This window comes from Nannobrachium achirus, assembly GCF_963921795.1.
Source record: "Nannobrachium achirus genome assembly, chromosome: 1".
NCBI classification, from domain to species: domain Eukaryota; kingdom Metazoa; phylum Chordata; class Actinopteri; order Myctophiformes; family Myctophidae; genus Nannobrachium; species Nannobrachium achirus.
In genome coordinates, this window is record NC_137810.1 from 85,173,305 (window position 1) to 85,191,836 (window position 18,532).

An 18,532-nucleotide genomic window follows, 5' to 3' on the forward strand; every position below is an offset into this window, starting at 1 on the left:
TTATTTATTACGTTTCTGTTGGGAAATAAAAGCCAATAATCTGATTTAGGAACGCTGTATCTGCCTTTGATTACAATGGCAGCACTGATAAGTTTAACACCAACAAATAGGTTCAGTGGCGATTATGGAATATTTACAACATCTGAAAGGAAAACTGCACACAACACAAGGCAGAAGGAGATATGCATGATGAAGGCTACACCTATGGGCTACACACTCTATTTCTACAAAACGGTAAGCAAAAGGCAGTCCTTATAAAGTGGCTTGTTTAAGCCATTGGTTCTCAAAGTGGGGTCCGGGGACCTACAGGCGTCCTTGAGGGAGTTCCAACCCAGGGGGTCCCCAGCTAAATGATAGTTAAGAAACCAAATGGACCCTTATGGATCTGTAGAGTGTACAAAATTGAAATGCACCCCCTTGCAGCTAAATGCTAGTTTGGAAACAAATGGACAATGGGTCTGTAACTCTCACAGTGTACACTCCCAGAGTTAAATTAACATTGATTTTACCCAATAAATGGGGGTCCGTAGCCTAATGCATGTCAAACTGGGGGTCCTTGGAATTAAAATGGTTGAGCAGTGATGCTTGGTGGTCCATGGGCTAATAAGTGTCATTTTGGGGGTCCTTGACATGAAAAAGGGGTGTAACTTGGTGGGCGCTGGTGCTTCTCACTTGTTTAGCCTCGGATCAAGACAGTCTTGTATCGAGGCTGGTTATGGATTGTAAAACATGATTTTATTTATTTTTTGATGGGAGAACGGATGCTGGTCGTTCTCAGCAATACATCTATTTCTTATACATGCCTACAGTACAGTATATGTACATTATACATTTGGCCATTGCTTAAAAAGTACCAGTCATTTGGATATAAAGCTATTCGTTTTTCTTTATTTTGTTTGTAGGAATACTTTTGCCTTCTGTGTACTGTGCCTGTCTATGAATAGGATGGGGAAGGTGTACGCTACTGTATTTTAACATCATATGGTGGTACTTGGAGAGACAAATATTTTTTGAGTGGTAGGCCTACTGGTAAAAAAATAAGGTTGAGAAACTGATCTAACCTATTCTATTTTCTGAACATGCAGTAGTTTGTGTGAATTACAGTATGTGTACAAGTGGACTATTGTGTTATCCAGTATGTGATTCTTTAAAATTAGATATTTTATGATAAAACTGTTAACAGTCATCATAAATCGACTAACTGAAAGTAACTAGTAGTTACTTTTAAAATTGCAGTAATCGGATTGCGTTACTGACTACAATTTTTTGGGATCGTGGGATATGTAATATATAGGCCTATATATTTTTTATATAAGTGGTACTCAGTCTAAAAAGGTAGAAAACCTTTGCTGTATTTAGATTTCACATCATAGTTAGGAAACCAATCCTGGGACAGTTTTAAGACGTGTGTTTGGTGGGGATCTTTTAAGTTTAATATCCTTCAAATTCTATTGGCTTTGCACAGAAACATACGGTATAAATACTTTTACTTTTACTTTAAAAGTACTTTTCAAAGCCTGTACTTTTTACTTTTTACTTGAGTAATTATCTGAAAGGAGTACTTTTACTTTTACCAAAGTCGTTTTTTTCACAAGTACTTTTACTTCTACTTAAGTACAGAATGCAAGTACTTTTCCCATCTCTGCATATATGGGCATAAAACGGACAAGGATGTAATTAATTTGCAAGTGTGATTTGGGAATTATCATATATGGGCATGTTCAATCACATTGTGCACTACATATGGGCATAAATTATATGGGCATAGAAGGGACATCAAGCATGAGGGTGAGGTCAGAGCAGCAAACCAATTCTGTTAAGAGTGGTTCCCCTGACATCACAGTGACGTCACAGTGATGTGTCAGGGTGACCACAGTGTCAGGCGTTATAGACAGACCGACAGAGATATGGTCAAGCTGTGACCGTTCACATATTATATTATCCACCTGTTTCCGCCAGAATTCACTGTATAGAATTATTTGCGGGCCACATTCGGTTAACAGCAGACATACAAGCTCACATCGAGGAAATGCCGCTTGCCTTCTGTGCATTGCACGATGGGATGTTGGAAAGTTGTGGATACATATTTTTAATAATAACTAGAAAGATCTAGAAGTGTGGTTGCTGACTATATTCGACAGTAAGCTAACTGTCATGCATGAAGCTCGACCAATTGATTCCCTATTGATTCCCACTTCCTTTATTCCCTACTGATTCCCACTCCAATTGATTCCCTACTGATTCCCACTTGATTCACTATAGCCTAGGAGTCAATAAACGTTTATAAACAGTCCATAAACGTTAACCTATAAGTCATTTATAAACAGTCCATAAACGTTACCCTTTAAGTCTGTAAAGTTTCCCTAGAACTATAACGTGTTGCCCTGTCAGGCAACCACACTAATAACTAATAACCTCTGTCGAGGTGCCAACTTACACCTTGTGTCCCTAATATCTTCGCCCGTTAAGACTTTATTGAGAGCGCTCTTATATACCAAACTCTGCTGACATCATCACCAGGAATGCTGGTCGGTCATTGGCTGTAGGGAGTGGTGCTGAGTCTCCTCCTCGTTACGTTGTCTCCCACCCAAGTAAAGCCTGACTACTTTGTTGTGTGACGTGTGTTGCGTGCCAAAATAGCTGATCTGCAAGCTCACAACGCATCTCATCCACGTGACGAGACAACGTGAGCTTGTAGATCAGCTATTTTAACCAACGCGGACGGTTAGAAACGTCTGCCTTCACAATAAGGGTGAGGAAGACTGGGCACTGGGCACCTAAATATTGTGGGCACCTCAATGTTAAGTTGGATGAAATAATTGCTGTGTGTGGTTCTATATGGGCTGCGTCAATGATTTTGACAAATAATAGCTTGCAGCAACGTCTAAAAAAATACATTTGAATAGCCAAAAGTATAAAAATATTATGGTTAAAAAAAGAACGAAAAAGAACTAAGTTCATTTTGAGGAACCATGAACTTTAGTTCAAAATGTAGAATTATGAACTATGAAATTAACTAGTTCGTTTTAGAAGTTTTAAACTTGAACTTGAACTAGTTCATTTTGAAAGTGAACTTTCCCAACACTGTCAAACGGTGACCATTACACATGGCTATCCTATGCACCATAGTCACATTAATACAGATTAGAGCTATTGGAATCAGGTGCGTCCAAATAATTAAATGGTTAGATAATCACCCGTGTCGGTATGTTAGATAATCACCCGCGTCACGCTTACTGAGGTTAGGGTTAGGGTTAAGGTTAGGTTTTAGTGGTCGGACCAAAGCAATTTAAGGGTGTTCGACCTAAGGACAGACATGTTACCCCGTTTGACACCACTGTCACAGTCACTATAATATTTAAATGACAAAGGGACAATATGCAAACATGGACAGTCTGACAGCAGAATTGAGCGTAGCGTAGGCGAAATGGCTCTTCAACGGCGGCGAAACGGCCAGACAGGTTAGGTGAAAACACTCTCCTCCACGGCGAAAGTGCCACGCGAAAAGACCAAATCCATGTAGGCGAAAAAATCATAGGCGAAAGCGCTGGTGACCGATTTAGCCAACTAAAATCTTATTTAGAGAATTAGTCAACTAAAACTAGAGTACATGTAATCAACACTGCAACCTTCACCTCCTCATATTGTTTTCCTCATGCATCCCTGAACACATGCTTTCACTTTATGCCTGCACAACGGTACGGTGTAGAAATGACAAACACATGATATCATGCATGTAAAAGTATATTTAATCAAATGGTACATGGTACTGTACCACAGAATATCTGTGTTAATGTGGACACAAAATCAATTTCAAACTCAACAAGTAGGCAATTTTTCTTTGAAATTACATTATGTTTATCAACATCAGCCTCAACAGTTACTTTTCTTAAAAATTACAAATTAAACAGTTTTGAAATTACGAGCACATAAAACACTTGATATAGTACATAGAAAAACATTGTGTCTGTAGCCTACCACAAATGTATTAATCTTAAATTCAATATCAATATCTAACAAATTACTTTTGTTTGAAATGAAATTAAACATTGGGTCCTACTATGACATTATGAATATAATTGAACTAGCTGTCCTGACTAGAAAGTAGTGTTCTGTTCCTCAAGAAACAGTTTGGGCTCCCTATGAATTTTAATAGTATTACGTATTGATAGTGTAAAAGGTGCAAACATTTTGTTAAATGTATTAAAAGAGTTGAAGTATTAGAAGTGTAAAAGTATTGGTGTATGGTGCCCACTTCCCTGCTTCCCTGTTACCATTAAAAGCACACAGATAAAGGATTGGGCTACAATCTGAAGATAATATTGTTCATGATACCACTAGAGGGCGGTATAATATTGAATAACTTTACCCTCAATCAACAGCACAATTCACTAGCTTCAAACATAAATACATAATTAATTTACCTATTTTACTCATCTTCTATGTCATGCTCCACTCTGAGAGCAGAGCAGGAAACCTTTTACTAATTGTGGACGATATAAATGTAAATGAAGGGGCCTATTACCCCGTTTTGAACCTCTGCTAGCTGCTAACTCCCAGGTGAGGTCCAGGGGGCCAACATGACAGTAAAAGCAACACACAGGAAAGAATGTGGCCTAAAGTCAACTTACAAGTTTGACCAGCTGGTCAGAAACTAGGCCTATTCCTGAATGTTCCCTGAAACTGAAACTTCTTATCTTTGAATGACTGCCGGTCAATAATTACTAACAGGTGCTGTTGAGTGCTCACCTTGCAAGAATCCATCACAACATTAGACAGGTCTGGTCACACACTGTAACCAGTGGTGGAAAATCACAAAGTACATTAATTTACATGTAAGTAGCCTACTCACAGATCGTATTCAGTGGTGGAAAGTAACTATTACAGTTATTTAAGTAGCTGTATTTGAGTACAATTTTGAGGTACTTTTACTTTACTATTAAAACTATGTCCAATTTTAAATATGTTATACTCCTCTACATCTCAGAGGCAAATATTGTACTTTTATTCCACAACAATTATTTTAAAACGTTAGTTACTAGTTGTTTTGTAAATGTTGATTATTATTACAAAACATACATTAACCACTCCAGCCCTATTTAAACTTTGGTTATTTGAAAATAGCCACACAGCAAACCATGATGCGATGTGTTGTGAGCTCTGATCTACTCATTTACATTTTGAATTCCAGACTTTTACTTGTATCAGAGTACTGGGCGTATTGATACGTTTACTTAAAGGGATATGTAACTTTTGGTCATTTTATCGTTTAATCAGGCTTTTATGAACACTCTGGATGGATTTAATTTGCTTCAGTCAATATCATCATCAGGGCCTTCCTCCTAAAGGGCTCCTCCACATACACCCATGTGTGGTAGAGCTCCTCGGCACCATGATAGATACATTAAAAACACCCAATATGTTTCTGGTGACTCATACTACCCACTGAGCAATAGACGGATATTAGACATCTAGTTTTTTTATAGACGCAATTTCAACCGTCTAGTTTATGTCTATATTTAGACCGAAATTAGACTTTGCCTTTTTTCCCCACAATTCAATAACTATTTATCAAAAAAACTACAGTAAGCTGCATAACTGATCTCCTAGTATTGGACTATAATAATAATAACATGCGCTGGTCAATTTAAAGTATAGTTTAGACTTAGCCGTGATTTAGACGTCTAAATCAATACCGCGTATCAACGTCTATATCTAGACCAAATTTAGACGATTACACTTAATCCATATTTCAATAAATATATAATTAAAAAAATAACTGCACGTTGCAGAATGATCTCCAAATATTGCTTTAAAATTATTTTAACAGTCATTCGTCAATATAAGGTATCCGTCTAGATGTACACGTCTATTATACCGCTTTTCAACGTCTATGTTTAGACCATTATATAAGTCATTTGTTTTCAACCGGTGGTACGTGGACCACTAGTGGTCCGCAGAGGTATAGCAGGTGGTCTATGCATTCATTAAACAAAAGGTACTTTAACTTTTTTAACTTTCCTTATATTTTAATTTTAAACTACTTTCTTTTTTGTATGTGAATATGAAGAAAGATCTTTGGGAATAATAATAATAATAATAATAATAATAAAAAAAAACAAAAAAAAAATGATAGAATGATATAGGCTTATGCGCCTATCAATACAATTAGTTTCCTCAACAATGCGTACTACCCTAAAATTAACACAGGTGGTGTGAGTCTCATTGATTAAACAAAATAATTGTAATCGTTGCAGAATGATGGACCTCCAGAAGGCATTTGACACCGTAAATCATTCTATTCTGATTGAGAAACTAAAAGCCATCAGTCTTGACAGCGCAGCAGTGAGTTGGATGCAGTCTTACCTGGTGGGGAGGGAACAGGTGGTGGAGATTAACGGTACCCTGTCCCCCCCCCTCCCAGTAAGCTGTGGTGTTCCTCAAGGTAGCATACTGGGGCCTCTGTTGTTCCTAATATACGTGAACGACATGGCATCTGCTTGCGACTGCAATCTGTTCCTGTTCGCGGATGACTCGGCCCTCCTAGTCTCGGGCAAGGACCACTTGCAGGTTGAAAAGACACTTAACTCTGAACTAAGTAAGATCTGCACATGGCTTAACGATAATAAATTATCAATTCACTTGGGAAAAACTGAGTCCATCCTCTTTGGAACAAATCATAACCTCAAAAAAGTTGATAACTTCACAATCAAAGTGGGTGACAAGGTCATAACACGAAAAAACAAAATCTCTTACTTAGGATGTATCCTTGAAGCTAATCTTTCCAGCGAAAAGATGACTTCTAAAGTAATAAATAAAATCAACCAACGAACTCGCTTCCTACAGAGGATCGCCCCAATGGTCAATTTCAACACACTGAAGACCATAGCTGGTGCAATAATCCAGCCCCTATTTGACTACGGAGTTCACGTATGGTATCGTGACGCCCCACAAGCCCTTAAAACTAAACTCCAAACAGCCCAAAATAAACTAATTAGGGTCCTACTTCACCTTCCCTATCAGACTCACCTCACCGCTACTCACCAGTTAAGAGTGGGGTGGCTCAGAGTAGATGACAGAGTACAGCAACTTGCAATGGGCCTGGTGTACAAGATACACTACACCACTATGATACCCAAGTACCTGTCAAAATACTTTATAAACATTAAGGATGTCCATAATTACAACACCAGAGGCAGCGCCACAGATCACTTCCAACCCAGAGTCAAAACCAACAAAGGGTCAAACTCGTTTTTCTGCTATACCACCAAAATGTGGAAAGCCTTACCGAAGGCCATAAAGGAGTGTGGATCACTAGCATCCTTTAAAATTGCCCTGAAAAACCACTTACAGGCAGCAGCCGTTCGCAACTGGTAAAAAAATGAACCTAGCCCAACCCTACCCTCCCCTGCCCCTCCTTTGTATATACTGTTTGTTTTAGACTTACTGTTTTCTTTTTTGTTTTTCTTTACATATCTACTGCATAGTACTGTGTTCTATTTGTCTGTCATTCAATGTTATATGAGATACTTCAATGGTTTCCAGTGGAAATAAGCTTAGTCTTTTCATGGATCTCCTTTAGTAGACCTTGTACCAGTGAACTGTACCGTCATGAAACTGTACCTTTTCCTATGCAAACTTCTAATCAAGTCTTCAATCAATCAATCAATCAATCGATAGGCTTATGCTGCGCCTATCAATACATTTAGTTTCCTTAACATGAGCACAGGTGGGCAACGTCACCTTCTAATAGGGCCAGAAAGACAATACAAACATGTCTGCATTGATGGCTCAGTGGACTGTGCTTGGGACTTGTAAGCTAGAGATCGCCAGTTCGAACCCTGCCAACAATCTTGATTTTCACTATTTTCAACGGCCCGTTATGGATCAATATGATCCATTTACCGTTTACAGTATATTTTTAGACCTCATTTAGACGTTTAATCCACATCTATAATTATACCACGTTAGAATTATTTTAAATAACCTTTTTATTCGTTGTTTTAAGAAAAATAAATGAAGCCGGAAACAGCTCTTGTCTACAAAGTGCTCCTCGTGTGCCTATTCAATATATATTGATTAAATAAAATCATTTTAATAGCTATTCATCAATACAGCTAAAGTGGGTACTCGGGACCAGCCTGGTTCCCCCGGGGGGGTCCCTGGAATGCCTGGCCGGGCCCCGGCGCTCGGTTGTCGGCTAGGGACCACTGGAAGGCCCCCCTGGAGGAGCGGCGGCCTAGTTGTGCGCCGGCAGCCGGCCAGAGTGCGTGGAGCCCCCGGCCGGGTCCGGGGCGGCGAGCCGGACGCGTGGGCGCCTGGTTCGAATCTGCACGGCAGTGGAGCTGCGGTCGGAGAAAGCCTGGAGCTCGGAGCGTGTTCAACCGCTACACTTAGGCTCATTTTCCCACGTTTAGAATTTTTTACATTTTCTCCTGGGGCCCGCGAACGGCGTGGCGGGGCACCGGCGCTCCATGGGCTGCCAGGGACCCCCAGAGAACCCCCCCTGAGAAGCGGACCCCTACCCGGCCAGGCCACGCCGCGTGGAGTGGAGCATTGGCTTGTAGATCGGCTACTTTTGGCTATTTTTCCATATTTTTTTCCAGGGGGTCCCCGGAACTCCGGGGGTCCCCGGGGGCCCTGGCGGTGGCCCTGCCCCCGGGGACCCCCTGGGTGCCAGCCCCGTTCCTCCCGGTCACACAGGGGCCGAGTTACGGCCTTTTTAGGTGGCTGCAGTGGCAGGGGTCGACCACTAGGTGGCGCTCTACGAGCGGCATGCTCTGGGGCGCAGAGGCCAACGCGTGGGTACCACCCCCGGCTCTCCCGGCTGCTCCTAGCCCGAGTTATGCCATTTTATGCGTGCTGCAGTGGCGGGGTTCTGCCAATAGGCGGCGCTCAACACGCGGCCGGCTAAGGGGCGCCGAGGCGGACGTGTGGGTACCGGCCCCGGTTCTCCCGGCCGCTCCTAGCCCGAGTTTTGCCATTTTTTTGGGTCTTTGGCGGTGCCGCCAGGGGGTCCCTGGGGGTCCCCGGGGGTCCGGGGGGTCCGGGGGCCCCCAGCCACTCTGCAGCCCCAGGCCGAGGCCCCAAAGTCGGACAGGAGCGGAGCGGCGGCCCGCCTGGTTCTCCATAGCCATAACCCCAGGTCCACGGTCATATCGCCAGGGGTCCCTGGAGGTGGTCCCCGACCGGGGGTCCCTGGAGGTGGTCCCCGAGCGGGGGTCCCCGGACTCTGCGGTCCGAGGCCGAGGCCCTGGAGTCGGATTCGAGTCGAGCAGCGAAGGCCTCTCAAATCCTACTCATGTTGTCAATGATGTCATATTCAAATAGGACAAAACATCCATTTTGTCATTTTGGGGGTGAACTACTCCTTTAAGATGTTGGTACTTAAGCACCTTGGTAAGGAATGCCTCTTCCAGACTGTGATCAACTGTACATGCCACTTCTAAAATGGTCACTTCTCATTATTTTCATTAGGCCTGTTGCCTATTGAAACACGAGTGCTTAATCTGCTTATAGAATTTGGCAGAAGATGAAACGTATGAATTTGTCTAGCAGTGTACATTCCCTTACATACAGCCATTCAGATGTGACAGAGTTTCAGTGACTGGATTGTGGTCATGGTGCAGACAATGAGGAGGTATTAGGGTACCACAGAGAAAGATTGAGTCTGGTTATGGAAGGACTTGTAATCTGACTGACTGTATACAGTATTTATCCTCAACTGCATAATTTGAATATTGCATGAGAGACAGGGGCTGTGTCCGAAATGCAGAACACGTTCCCTACTCCCTAACCCTAAATGAGGGATCCAGATGTAGTGTACTACAGTAGTGAACAAATCAGCGCATTTCGGACACTACTCCGTCGCCATCTGGTTGCGTCATCGCTGTCGCACAGTTAAAACGCTCAGAGCACTGGCTTTTGGAGCAATAAATAATAGCCGATCTACAAGCTCTCAACAGGTGGCGAAGCGAAGCGTTTTGAGCTTGTACATCAACTCCCCAATGCTTGTGGATTGTAAATAACATAACATGTTGTGGTGTTATTATGAGAAATAGGCCAAATATAATTATGTTTTTATTTATCACAATTCAATAAAATAAAGTTAAGTTGTGATAAAATAGGTTATTCTTGGTAATTTAAATAACATTATTTATCATGATTATTATTATCAGCTGTGGAAGGTTGGGTAGAAAAGATCGAAAAACAAAAGCTTCCAGCGTCTATTCTCGTATATTCTCTTCATAAACAACTTTAGAGCTGTTTTCATCATTTGTTCTCTGGTGACAAGGCTGTGGACATTTGTACGAGTTGTTTTCTTTAGCCGGTGGTTCTGCTACGGACGGCTCTGTTGCGTTTGCTCAGCAACAGGTGGCTACGGCTCCTGCCCAGAGACGAGCCTGCAGTGTGCGTGTGCGCGTGCACACCGCATGTGCGTGCTCAAAGTGCGACACAGCGGCCGCAGCGCAGTGCATTGTGGGGCGGTAGGGCTTGAATAGTGACCATCGAATGCACCCTACAAATCCAAATGCATTGTGGGATACTTCAGTACACTATATTAGGGTACAAAAATGCTCACTATACATTCGGACACTTGTTCAAAATGGCGGAGCCCCCTTTTAGTACACTACATTAGAGAATAGGGTGGATTTCGGACGCAGCCAGTGTGACTGCAGCAGGAAGGCAAGCTAGCTTTCCTTGTTGTTTTAAACCAGTGCACAGTGCAGTGTTGTTGTTTTTCCTGTTGTAACATTACAAGGATCATCTGTGCTTTGATGGTGATAAAAGATGGTCTGAATCAATAACAGAAGCCCTTACTGAGATCAAACCGTTGGTAATAATGGCCTCAGGTCATACGATAGATACTCCAGTTCTCACACAAAGGTCACTGAAGTCAATCTGACGACACCCTAAACCCAGCATGAGGCTGGGTTTAGGGTGGGCTACCCTAGGCTGGGCTACTTTTTAACCCAAAGAAACTCATCGCCCTCTCTTGCCACACACGCACACATGCACAGTTGCACACAGGCCTGTGGTGTAGTTTTATTAGTTGGCGGAATTAAGAGAAGTTGACCACTCTGGGGGTCCCCCAACCCACATACGTAGAACCGCTCTTGGACTCGGCATTTCAAAGCTTGTAAACTCAATGAGAGAAGGCACCAGAGAATGATCCACAGTATGCTGGGACTCTTTCCTGCATTCAGTTACAGTTCCTGCATTCAGTTTGCAGTTACACTACAATTCATCCAGCATTTCAACTACCAATTAAGGCTGTCACCATCAGACTGTATTAGACTTTGAGGCTTCTTATTCAAAGATTATACAGGTCAGATGATGGTAAAGTCAAGATGTATTTATTGACAGTGTATCCAAGTATATCCGTCCATCCGTACAGAAAACAGGATATACTGTAAGGAAAAAAGCAAGAAGAAAAAACAACAGCCCTCCCCCATCCCAGAATGGCACAATAAACAATGTTGACTACAACAACCTTCATTGTGTCAGTGGTGTCAGGCACATTCGCCTAAAACTTATTCGCCTAAACGCATTTGGTCATTTTGCGTAGCACTTTCGCTGTGGAGGAGAGTGTTTTCACCCACCCTGCCTGGCCGATTCACCGCCGTTGAAGAGCCATTTCGCCTACTACAGCTATCAGACTGTCCATGTTTGCATCTCTCTCTCGCTGCAGGAATGCGTTTAATTTGACAAGCGCATGTCATCTCGGGTCGAATCCCCACACCAATTCAAATATTAGAGGCAGAAATTGTGAAAATAGACGATCTACATGCTCATATTGCAAGGTGCTGTGAGCATGTAGATCTGCTATTTTCACAATAGAACCATGTTATACAAAATGTAATGCCTCAACTCTTAGTGCTTGTCAGGGTGGGGGGTCCCCCGTTAAAATATGCACTGCACCTGCATAGGGCATAACTGTGAGATAAGAGCCATGCAAATTTGGACTCACCTGATTCCAATAACTATCTGTATTGCTGTGATTATAGAGTGCATTATGTGCATAGCTGTGTGTAATGGTCACCGTTTGACAGGTAACACCACTGTCACAATCACTATAATATTTAAATGACAGCAGAATTGAACGTAGACATACAGATTAGAGCTTTGGAACCAGGTGCGTCCAAATAATTAATTAATTGATATGTGCATTGCGCAAGGTCATGATGAGTCATGACGTCCCGATATACATCATAGCATTTGATTTGGTTTGTAAAATATGCAACAAAATTGTTCTGGCGCGCAGATCCCCCTGCAAGCATAAACTTTCTGTGTCTGGTTATGGTGCGCGCTCCTCTGCTCTGTGCCAAATTCTGTCTGTCTGTCTGTCTACCTGCCTGTCTGTCTGCCCACAGCGTGGCAGCCCAGCCAGTGCGCTGCATCGCATGTCATCGTTGTTAAAGACACCCGACTTAACATTTTAAGCCAGGCAAAATGGATAAAAAAGACGGACCCTAAAACATTTAGGCGAAATGGCTCTTCAACGGCGGTGAAAAGACTCTCCTCCACGGCGAAAGTGCCAGGCGAAAAGACCAAATCTGTTAAGGCGAATAAGTCTTTTTGAAGGCAGAGTATATCGAGAAAAGAGCCCCATATCTCCATATTTTGTTGAATATATCTCCTTACATTATACAAGCTAACAAATAAATTACTAGCTTATTTAATAATTGTATACTTTTTTTTATTGCGGAAATAGCTTTGTGACACTTTGTAAGCTTGTAGATCTGCTATTTCTGCTATTTTATTGAACATGGAAACAATTAATTACGATTATCTCGAATAATTTGCGATTAGGCAATTCTAGAATAATTATGACGGGCTTATCAACAAAAAAAAAAAAAAAAAAAAAAAGAGAGAAGAGTCCAGATTGCTCAAGATTCTAATCTTGCAAACCTTCCAACACCTCAGAGCATTCAAAATATCATGGAATGTCTTAGCACACCTTTGGGTGGAATTTTAATCATTGCTCTTGGTTTGCAGAGTGTGTATTCTGAGCATTCTTTAGCTGTCAGTGTGTGACCTTTGACCCCTAGAGAGAATCTTCTGATGGCCAGGACGGACATTTTGCACAGGTTAACAGGTTTTTAAAATGTGTTTTTCATTCCTGCCATAACGAACAGAGAGAAGGACACAATGTCACCAAACCAGAGGAACAGTGTCTGTCGGTTTCGTCCGCCTTGTCCCAAGGCTGTGATTTAAAGTCAGTGAGGTCGTTGTGCGTGCCTGCGTGCGGTCAACTAGCAGGTCTCTCTGCTGTTTATGATTTCTGGAAGGAAGTGAAGGTGGTTAACAACAGTAATATGCCAATGCCTTCCAGTATTCGAAAATACACTATGCAAATATCAAGTAAGAGCGGCCAGCAATAGGTTACATTACACGGCTGACATTACAGGGTTAATTTGTTCAGGCAGGCCTAATGGGGAACGGCGCCGGTGGTCCGCGAACGGTGCGGCGGTCCCCGGGTGGTGGGTCGGAGGCCAGGGACCCCCAGGAGTCCCCCTGAGAAGCGGGGGTCCGTGGAGTGCTCGGCAGCCCCGTAGCGCGCGTTGTGCGGGGACGTAGGGCATATACAGTCGTTAGCAGTTGAGATTGGCAGTGTCACCAGTTGGCTGCCTCAGTGGCACCACTGTAGTGCCACTACAGTGTAGTTGAGTAAAGGTGGTACCACCTTTTTTAGAGGTGTTACAGCATGTAATGTGGCTTATCTGCCACAGGGAGGCACATGTGAGTCCATGAACCCTACATTACAGTGTTGGCAACACAGCAAGGGTGAACAGATTCATTGTGATTGTTATTAATTAAAGAAAAATTAGACGACAATGTAGAGTTCAGGTTGAATTGAAATGCAATTGTTGCTTTATACACAACTGTGTTTATTATACTTAAAAACATTTGACAAATAAAAAACTAGATGCGCCTAGACCTCAACTAGATTTGTAATAAGTATGCTATTGAATTCTAATTTCCCCACGACCCATGACAGGAAAATAATAATAATAAGGGTAATAATAATAATAATAATAGTACAAAGCTTGAGTTTTGGACAAATGAACTATTCTAATTTCAAAGTCTCCAGGCCAGGAAAAATAAAGGATGAATAAAATAATTCAATAAAATCCTCCAGTCAACCATTAGAGGTTGATTATCACCTTTAGGCGTTTTTATATATCCCTATGCAATTGTGAGTATTTTCTTTTTTAAAGATTGCTACTTTAAAAAAACAACTATGTTTCTTACACTAAACAATGTTAGACGACAAAACAAACACCAAAGATTTGAAACCTATCACAAACAATGCCAAATCAGTGGAGTAAGGAGGAATCGAACCCCTGTCCTCTGGCTTACAAGCCTGTCTTTCAGTCCCCTAGACCACACTGGACCTAATGCAGAAGTGTGTCGTACTGGCTAGAGTCTAGTTAGCCTGCCACAGTGACAGTCTGAATAGTTGAAAAACAGATGTAGAGTTCTTAATGATAGTTTTTTGATTGATTGAAGACTTTATTAGAAGTTTGCATAGGAAAAGGTACAGTTTCATGAGGGTACAGTTCACTGGTACAATGTCTACTAAAAGGAGATCCATGAAAAGACTAAGCTTATTTCCACAGGAAACCATTAAAGTATCTCATACAAATAGTTTAAAAAATCAAACAGTGTTTATGTGATAAATGGAGGCTATATTGTTGCTACATTTCTGCCAATCATAAAAGAAGGGGGAAAAAACCCCAGCTCTTTGCAGAAAATAGCCGATCTACAAGCTCACAACGGCTGCCGAGGTGGAGGAAAAAATAAATAAAAAGCGTCACATGGTCATCATCACTGCTGCTGGATTGAATGAACAGCACACACACACACACACACACACACACACGCACACACACACACACACACACACACACACACACACAGCCCAAACGGACATCACTCCGTTCCAGCTACCGGAGCACGCAAGTTGGGCCAAAGCCACAACGTGCGTCATTTAGCGCAGTCAGCTAAATGATGGAGAGTTGTACATGAAACCAAATGGACCCGTCCGCGTTCATTTGGGTTAATTTTACGCATAATGTGTTCTGGTAAGCCTACTATTATCCATTCATTAATGAGGAACGGCGCCGGTGGTCCGTGAACTGCGTGCCAGAACCCCGGTGGTAAGTCGGAGGCCAGGGACCCCCACGAGCCCTCCTGAGAAGCGGGTGGTCCGTGGAACGCTCGGCGGCAGCGCACGTTGTGCGGGGACGCGAGCATGTACATTGCTACAGTATGTCCTTGAGGCTCAGTAGTGCGTAGGAGGCTCTTGTGGGCCTGCTTGCCGGCTCAGGGACCCCCTGAACGGTGGGGTGACCGGCGGGCCGCGGACCCCCCAGAGAAAGCGGGAACCGTGGCGGCGGCATGCCGTGCGGTCCACGATTACACAACCGAGCGATTCCTACCGTCTCAGCTAATGAAAAAAACGCGGTCAACATAAATCAATAAGCCCATGTGCGGCTTTCTCAAGTAATGTCTGAAGAACACGCACTGCGACTTCAAACACGCAGTGCGTGTTCAAACACGCAGTGCGTGTTCAAACACGCAGTGTGACTTTGAAGTCGCACTGTGTGTTTGAAGTCGCACTGCGTGTTTCAAAGTGGCACTGCCACTTTGAAAAAAAAGACAATAACACCAAATTACAAAAATGTTCCTCAAAAAGACAAAGTCAATCAAAAAAAAAAAAAGTCAATACATAAAAAAACAAAAACGTTCCTGGAAAAAACAAAAGCGTTCCTGGAAAAAACAAAACTAACACCAAAATACAAACTGGTTGCTCATAAACAGAACGTATGTATATATATGTCCCTTAGAGGGCTCCGTACAAACTGGTCTGTCATTGTGGACCCTTAAAAACATCTCTCTCTCTCTCTCTCTCTCTCTCTCTCTCTCTCTCTCTCACATTCACACACGCGCACGCACGCACACACACACACAGACGCACGCACACACATATTTATCTGTGCCAGCTTCCTTCTATTCTATCCCACCAGTTAACAGCATTTATCATCTATTATTTTTAACATGTAAGAGTTTAATGTATTATTTCATACAGTTATAATGTATTATTTTTTGTATTTTTTTGTGAAATTTCATGTACCTCAAATTGCCATGTATTGTTGTACTTTTTTTGATGAGAAATATGTTTTGATGGAATTTATTATATTGGTAAAATTCACCCATTGTTAGTGTTAGCATGACTATTTACAACATTAGTCTTCCAGCTAACCCTACTGAGACAGAGTTAGGATTATAGATCTATACTGACAGAGTTAGGATTATAGATCTATACTGAGAGTGTTAGGATTATAGATCTATACTGAGAGTGTTAGGATTATAGATCTATACTGAGAGTGTTAGGATTATAGATCTATACTGACAGAGTTAGGATTATAGATCTATACTGAGTCAGAGTTAGGATTATAGATCTATACTGAGACAGAGTTAGGATTATAGATCTATACTGACAGTGTTAGGATTATAGATCTATACTGAGACAGAGTTAGGATTATAGATCTATACTGACAGAGTTAGGATTATAGATCTATACTGAGTCAGAGTTAGGATTATAGATCTATACTGAGACAGAGTTAGGATTATAGATCTATACTGACAGTGTTAGGATTATAGATCTATACTGAGACAGAGTTAGGATTATAGATCTATACTGAGACAGAGTTAGGATTATAGATCTATACTGAGACAGAGTTAGGATTATAGATCTATACTGAGACAGAGTTAGGATTATAGATCTATACTGAGACAGAGTTAGGATTATAGATCTATACTGAGACAGAGTTAGGATTATAGATCTATACTGAGACAGAGTTAGGATTATAGCTCTATACTGAGACAGAGTTAGGATTATAGATCTATACTGAGACAGAGTTAGGATTATAGATCTATACTGAGACAGAGTTAGGATTATAGATCTATACTGAGACAGAGTTAGGATTATAGATCTATACTGAGACAGAGTTAGGATTATAGCTCTATACTGAGACAGAGTTAGGATTATAGATCTATACTGACAGAGTTAGGATTATAGCTCTATACTGAGACAGAGTTAGGATTATAGATCTATACTGACAGTGTTAGGGGCGGGAGTGGCTCAGGGGCCGGTAGAGCGGCCAGATGGGAACCGCAAGGTTCCCAGTTCGATCCTGGGCTCCCCCAGAGTTAGTGTTGAAGTGTCCTTGAGCAAGACCCTGTCTCTATTTTGATTGTCTTAAGTACCAGTAAGACTCCCTAATCGGGAGATAAGCGACCGCCAGGTCACATGTATACACAAAGAGGCCTGTAAGTGCCATTGGAGTTACGGCATTTTTAGCGGGCTGCAGTGGCGGGGGTCTGCCGCTAGGGAGTGTGACCACTTGTGCATCTGTTCTGGAGCACCAGGAGTCGCCAGGGTGTCCCTGGGGGTCCCTGGAGCCCCGGAGGTCCCTGGAGGTGGTCCCCGAGCGTGTGCCACTCTGCAGTCCCAGGCCGAGGCCCCAAAGTTGGATAGGAGCGAAGCGGTGGCCCACCTGGTTCAACAAAGCCATATCCCCAGGTCCACAGTCATATCGCCAGGGGTCCCTGCCTGGAGGTGGTCCCCGAGCACGTGCCACTCTGCGGTCCGAGGCCCCAGAGTCGGATGTGAGTGGAGCGGTGAAGGCCCTTGGCAACGTTGGCGGAGATATAAGTAGGGCAAACGGTAGGGCAAACGTGTGACGTGACGTGACGTGACGTGACGTGACGTGACGTGACGTGACGTGACGTGACGTGATGTGACAGACTGACGGACTGACAGCCGGAGGAGGTTTCGATAGTAACTGCGACCTGACGGTCGCAACCATCTCTTATGCCATGACTTAAAGGCCTGTCCATACTGTCTCCGACCACCAAACCGTCCGTCAGAAAGGTCCGGTTCAACTACAAAATGACAGCACTCGTATCGTTTGAAAAACATTACCCCAAATTAGGGATCGGAAAGCTGCACGTCGGAAAGTCGGAAGTTTCCGACGAAAAGCTTGATGGCCGGAGACAGTATGGATAGGCCTTTAAGTTAAGGCATAAGAGCTGGTACTTATGACAATCAAAATACAGCCTCTAATTGCTCCCGATGAGCAGGTTTGTGCATTGGATGGTTTCCTCCGCCATCGGAGTGAATGGGTGAATGTTATGCGCAATATATGAAAAGCGCTATATAAATTCACCATTTATTCCATGCATTATTGTTAGGGTTATACATAGCTCTAACCCTGCAGGTGCTTTGTGCCTTTGTGACAGTGCATGGCGTGCTCTGGAATTCCTGCAAGCAGGAAGATGTTGCTCAACACTTCTGTCACCAAGCTTCTAATTACATCGGCATCTCTCTGCATTCCAATGACTCATTGAAGGTAAGACTCATGGAATGCATGAGAACAAAAACGGCTAAGAACAAAAACAAAATAGAGTATATAAGACGGCTGCATGCGCAGCATCCTTAGAGCGCTCCAGGATGAAGACT